This window comes from Exserohilum turcica (genome assembly GCF_000359705.1).
Source record: "Exserohilum turcica Et28A unplaced genomic scaffold SETTUscaffold_6, whole genome shotgun sequence".
Taxonomy (NCBI): Eukaryota; Fungi; Ascomycota; class Dothideomycetes; order Pleosporales; family Pleosporaceae; genus Exserohilum; species Exserohilum turcicum.
Window position 1 is genome coordinate 2138591 of NW_007360277.1, and position 7396 is coordinate 2145986.

Consider the following 7396-nt stretch of genomic DNA (forward strand, 5'->3'; position numbering starts at 1 on the left):
CACCCGGATTCTGCCGCTTATCTGACACCTTATTACTTAGACTAAGTTAAACTAGCGCTAGATAGCTACTAGATTCTTATAGGCGGCTTACTAGTAATTATAAGAATAGCTTTAGCGCGTATAAAGCTTAGAAGTCTACTTAATAAAGTTATTAACTTAGTGTTACAAGTAACAAGCAGAAGGATTCTTCCCTTGTTAGAATGGCGAGTGGTTGGAGAACCACTCAGGATGACACCAAAGGCACGACGACAACCCCGCGGTGATCACGTGACGTGTGCTCCCGCCAAGAGCCATGCTCCCGCCAAGGAAGGGAGAATGGGAGGCCTTGGGAGAATTGTGCTCCCACTGCTCCCATGGGAACATGCTTCCAAGGGAGAATAGGGAGCATCAGGACAGAACACGATGGGTATAAGAATGTGTTGGATTTTATTATTACACTCGTTGTGGTTAACTTATTATACTGTACTCTCTTACAAGTTCTTTACTTAACAAGATTAGTACTTTGTTATTCTATCTTACTATAGAATTAATTGTCTTTACTATCAGTTAAACATCTATAACTCTTTTCTACCTAAATTACTTGGCAATCACACGGCTTACCACGAACCCGCTGACTCGCCCTAACCCGGATCGAGTCCTAGCTAAGTATAGTCGAACCCCGTGTAACACTTTGACCACCACCGAATTTAGTGGAGGAGTTTAACCAATAGTTCGCTCGAATAAGATTACCATAATGGCCCACAACGGAAACCAGTTCACCCAGGGACAGGAGCCCACGGCTGCGGCCCCTACGCCCTCACTAGCTCTTGATGACGAGATGCTTGAAGGAAGTGGTTCGGATTCTAACTCTTTAGATGACGAGAACAACGACACGAACTAGGCTGAGGTACGAGATCTTAAGCGAAGGCTACGCATGCAGGAAAAGCAGCATAGCAACTAAGCTAAGCAGATGGCAGCTATGCAAGAAATGATGGCCTAGATGGTAAGCTAGCTTATGGCTACGCCTAACGAGAAACCACCCTCAAAACCTAAGATGGCAGTACCCGAGAAATATGAAGGAGGACGAAACGAACTAAGGACGTTCCTTACCAACATCGACCTGTACTGTGGATTCAACTAAGTACCTAACAACTAGGAAAAGATCCTAATAGCCAACACACACATAAAGGGCAAAGCAGCTATGTGGATGTAGCTATATGTTAAGGATTTCCTAACCTCACCCACCACCCACAGAACTAGGGAAGAAACTAAGGCCTTGTTTAAGGATTAGGAAAGTTTTAAGGAAGAAATAGGACGCATCTTTAGGGAAGTAGACGCAAAGAACCAAGCGGAGAAAGCAATCACTCGCTTAAGGCAAACCAAGTCCGTATTAGCATACACAGCCAAGTTCAAACAGCTCTAAGCCAGAATCGACTAGGACGACGCAGCACTTCGAACGGTATTCGAAGCCGGACTTAAGGACAATGTCAAAGACGGTCTTGTGCACCACGACAAACCCGACACACTTCATAAGCTAGTCGAGCTAGCCACCCGAATTGACAACCGACTGTGGGAACGAGCCCAGCAAAAGGGACGATTTTAGCCTACAGTGGCCAACATGAAGAAACAGCAAAACCGCACAGACAGGGACGGTGACACCGTCATGACTAGTAAAGTCCAAGACAAGAGTAAGAACAAAAAAAATTCCTAGAAAAACTAAGATAGTGTCTCCAAGGACGAACGACAAAAGCGCTTCGACAATAAGGCATGTCTCTAATGCGGCGAAGTAGGACACTTCCGCAGAGATTGCCCGAAGAACGAAACCAGCAAGCAGGCAATAGTCAAGGTCAAGATAATCAGACTATCCACGCCATACCCCAGACACGATCTCACGTCAAAGGACAATCTTAGCGATGTAGACCTCTATGACGAGGCACGAAGAGCCACTAGCCTAGAATACGTAGTCATCCCCAAACTAGCCTAACCAAGTATCGAATGGGACGTACCCTAGGCGGAGGACTAGACTGTTAGCGGCATGGACACTCTATAACGATTGGCCTAAGGACAGTGTTAGACATGTGGAGACAACACACACTAAGCTAACGACTGTATCTCCAAGATGGGAAGGATAGTCGTCACGGGACTAAACGCCACTAAGATTATACAACAAGCACAAAGGGAACAGCTATACTTTATAGAATTAACTAAGGTCTTAGACTAAGAAGCACCTTGAAAAGGCTAACGCACGAAGCACAAGGACCTGCATTAGGTTAACTGTAAACACAAGAGATGTAGTTAGCATGAACGCGCAAAGGAAGCATCAAGATACGGAGGAGATGATTGTTGCTACGACTATCTAGAACTAGAAGAATGCTGCGTGGATTAATGCCCTGTACACGAGCAAGAAAAGATACAGATTGCCTACGAAAAGTTGTGCTAGGTTAAATGCATAACTAACTGCTCGTTTTATCAAAACTAAAGAAAGGATGCGGAGAAGGCAGACGACTTCTACCATAGCACCCTTATGCCTGAGGAATGCAAAGCAAAAGATTGTCAAATGCACACTAGGCTAGGCCAAGAAAAGACTCAAAGAATTAAGCCACAACTAAAAGAGGTAACGAACGACACTCTAAAGGAGATACCTTACTAGAACATTTATTGGAGATTCTGTTACGAAGACCAATGTAACGTTCACTTCAACGCCAAGTACGGCGTGGGATATTTTCCCTAGGAAGGGAAGAAGTCGCAGAAAGGACGACTCTTTAGGCTAAAAAACTAGGATGCCGCTAGAGATAGGGTCACGCTAGCAAAGGCAGTCCTATAACGACCCTTAAACAAGTATAACACACCAAGAGCCTACGATTAAAGCTACAAGCAATAGTGGTTGTACACGGAAAACGAATAATCGCGACTATCGACAGCGGCGCGATGCATACCATAATCTCATTAAGGACGATAGAGAAATACCAGATACCACATCGGGTCAAGAAGACGCTGATACCTGTGGTACTAGCCAACGACAAGCCTATGGATTACGGCAACGGCATGATATAGTTGGAAACCGAACTAGTGACGCTAGAATTAGCGGGTACTACAAGCACAATAAAAATTAATATTATAGACCTTAGAGAGGAAGAAATATTAATTAGGTATAATTAGTTATAGGATCATAACCTAGCCATTAACTAGCAAAAGAAGACCATTCTCAGCCAAGAACCTGCGCGCAAGGTTGCTGGAGTACGACAAGAGACACGCCCGACGAATCAGAGCTCACCCAAGGACGGGAGATTCGGCAAGATCTCACCGCATAAGATCGCGAGAATCTATGCGAAGGACCCTCGACAGATAGAAGTTATATAGATAAGACGCGTCGCGCCCACGAAGGACGGACCCTTACCACTAGATACGCCAAACAAGGATTTATTGGGTATACCGAAGGAATATTAGACAAACGAGTTTTAAGATTTATTCGAAGAAAACGAGGCAACAGACCTAGCTAAACACCAGGATTGGGATCACGAGATCATCCTGGAGGAAGGAGCGAAGTTGACGCCAGGAGGAATGTATCCTATATCGCCCGAGCACGATGCTGAGCTTAAGGAATACCTCCGGAAGAATCTAAAGAAAGGATTCATCAGACCAGGATCAGGCCCAATGGCCTCACCAATATTGTTCGTAAAGAAGCCCAACGGAAAGTGGCGACTGTGCGTCGACTATAGAAGGTTGAACGGGGTTACTCGAAAGAATAGATACCCACTACCACTCATATTGGAGCTCATGGATCGACTCCAGGGAGCTAAGTGGTTCACGAAGTTCGATGTCCGGGAGGGATTTTACCGGATTAGGATCAAGGAAGGAGACGAATAGAAGACAGCGTTCAAGACGAAATATGGACTGTTCGAGTATACGGTAATGCCGTTCGGATTAACGAATGCGCCGGCAACCTTTTAATTAGTCATCAACAGCGCTCTCCACGAATACCTTAGAATCTTCGCGACAGCGTACCTAGACGATGTACTAGTGTACTCTAGAGGATTGCTTAAAGAACATGTTGAACATGTTAAGAAGGTCTTACGAAAGCTTAAAGAATATAAGCTATACCTTTAAGCTAAGAAGTGTGAATTCCACACGCAGGAAATAGAATTCCTAGGCTTTATTATCTTAATAGAAGGTGTTAAGATAAATCTAAAGAAAATCTAGACTATACAGGAATAGCCAAAACCTAAAACAGTCAAGGACGTGCAATCCTTCCTAGGATTTGCGAACTTCTACTAAAAGTTTATCAGGAATTACTCCTAGATTACAACACCACTCACGGAGATTACGAAGAAAGACATAGGGTTTAAATAGACCAAAGAATGTCAGGAAGCCTTTGAAGAACTAAAGCAGATGTTCCTCGAAGCACCCGTACTAGAGATGTACGATCCAAGACGGAAAACCAGAGTTGAGACCGATGCGTCCGATTACGCACTAGGAGCTGTACTGTCACAGCAGTGCCTAGATGGGAAATGGAGACTAGTGTTCTACCATTCACGAAAGTTCTTAGGAGCAGAACTAAACTACGATGTTCACGACAAGGAACTACTTGGAGTAGTCGACGCCTTTGAACAATAGGAGGTGTACCTGTTAGGTCTCCTAGACATGATCGAAGTATTCACCGATCACTAGAACCTAACGAGTTTCATGACAACCAAGAAACTTAACCGACGACAAGTTCGATGGGCCAAAATGCTCGCCCAATTCGACTTTAAAATAACGCACCGAGCGGGATTGCTCAACGGAGCCGCTGATGCTCTAAGCCGAAGATCCGACCTACGAGAAGAAGGACACAAGGAGCCATACAACGCAGTCCTTAGGCAGATGCCTGATGGAAGCTTGAGGTATAACAAGCCTGACCTAGTCAAGGTCAGCGTAGTAGCTCACCAAGTCACGACTCTTTAACAATAATGGCAAGAGAAAGCCACGCAATGGCGACAGGAACTAGAATACCCGCTAGAAGTAACTAACGATGGGATAGAACTTACGGCTTTAAGAGAAGGAACACGAACGTATGTGCCTCCTTATATGAGAATGGAACTCATCAAGACTCTGCACGAGTCCCTAGAATATGGACACGCAGCGGTAGACGAAATAGTCAGAAGACTGAAAAGGATGTTCGATATACCACGCTTGCGAGCGAAGGTGCAGGAAGTCCTAGGCAACTGTTTGGCATGTCACTAGAACAAGCCCAAGAGACATAAGCCCTACGGCCTGTTACAACCCTTACCGCCACCGACACGACCATGGAGTAGTGTAACAATGGACTTCATAGTGAAGCTCCCGAAATTGTTAGAACCAGGATTAGCTCAACTTTGCGACACAATCCTAGTAATCGTATGTTAATTGACTAAAGGAGCCAAGTTTGTGCCTATAGAAGAAACTATTACGGCAGATGAATGCGCGTATGAAGTCTAGAAAGCACTAGTATTAGAGCATGGGATACCTAAGGAATTTATTACAGATAGAGATAAGCTGTTTACGTTGAAACATTAGTCAACGTTCCTAGCAAAGATGGGAATCAAGAAAAAGCTATCGACTAGCTTTCACCCAGAAATAGACGGACAGACGGAACGAACGAACTAGACGCTGGAGGAGTATTTGCGATTCTACACCAACAAGCTGCAAGACAACTAAGTTGAGCTCTTGCCGACAGCACAATTGGCGTACAATAGTAGAAAATCGGCAACGACGAAATACTCTCCGCACTACGCGAACTACGGATATGAGCCAGTTGCTCATCGAGATCCGAAGGATATTGAAAGCATTGCAGTTGGAGCAGACGACAAAGCTCGACTGATGCGAGAATTGCACGAGCAATTAAGCAAGAATATAGCTTACAGGAACCTTACGGCATCCAAGGCTGCGAATAAACAAAGGATTGAGGGACTAACTTTTAAGAAGGGGGACAAAGTCTTCTTGTTATAACAAAACCTGAAGACTAAACGGCCAAGCAAGAAACTGGATAATCTCCGATTAGGACTATTTGAAATCCTAGAGACAATTAGACTAGTAAACTACAAACTCCGGCTACTACCAGGCATGCGCATACACAACGTGTTCTACAAGAAGCTATTGGAACCAGCACCCCAAAACGCCGAGCTAATGGAAGATATCGAGCTCGAAGACGACGAGTACGTAGTCGAGGAAATCAAGGACCTACGGAAAATCGGCAGTCAGTGGAAGTACCTAGTCAAATGGCAAGGATGGCCAGAGAGCTATAACACTTGGGAACTGGAGGAAAATTTGACGAACTGCAAGTCACTGGTACGTGAGTACCATCGGAAAAATCCACAGAAGCGAGAATCGGATTCTCGTAGGAAAGGAAGTAATCAAGAGGTAAAGGGTCGAAAGAAGAAGAAGAGTAATCAGCCTGTAACTAGCCCGGGTCAGTCGATTGTACGGGTAGCGATGGTTCGGTTGCCGGAAACTCCATACCAGGGGCGGAACTCCCCTCAGCCTCCTCTTTTTCACGATTTTGAAGATTTAGAAGGGCATGATCACGATCAGCGAATGATCGCTCCTGCGCCTCGATCTCCAAAAGCTCCAACTCCCGCTGCGACAGCTGAGCATTAAGCTAAGCACGCTGAGACCGAAGACGAGCAATGTTAATACGCTTTTGACGCTTCTCGGCCTCCACCTTTTCTTACTCTTCCTTAGTCACAAACAAGCTACACTTAGCCTTTACAGCAATACAACTAGCACACTGCCTAGACGCAGTATCCACAAAGCAACGAAGATTCTTCTTCTCGCAGCGCTTGCAGCGGAAAGTCATCTCTTTCCCTTAACGACGAACCCGATCAGACCAAGCCTGGCGTTGTTGAGTTGAAGTTAACACGGTATCGCGAGCAGAAGATGGGACCTTAGGCATGGTTAGGAAGGCTAGAGGGAAGGGATGGTTATAATGGCCCGGGGCCTACCGACCTTATATGCAGCCCACGCCTCACGAATTGGCACAGGAAAACGATAACCTAGGGTATTAGGACGATACGCCTAAGAAGGGGAATAATGTTACAAGTAACAAGCAGAAGGATTCTTCCCTTGTTAGAATGGCGAGTGGTTGGAGAACCACTCAGGATGACACCAAAGGCACGACGACAACCCCGCGGTGATCACGTGACGTGTGCTCCCGCCAAGAGCCATGCTCCCGCCAAGGAAGGGAGAATGGGAGGCCTTGGGAGAATTGTGCTCCCACTGCTCCCATGGGAACATGCTTCCAAGGGAGAATAGGGAGCATCAGGACAGAACACGATGGGTATAAGAATGTGTTGGATTTTATTATTACACTCGTTGTGGTTAACTTATTATACTGTACTCTCTTACAAGTTCTTTACTTAACAAGATTAGTACTTTGTTATTCTATCTTACTATAGAATTAATT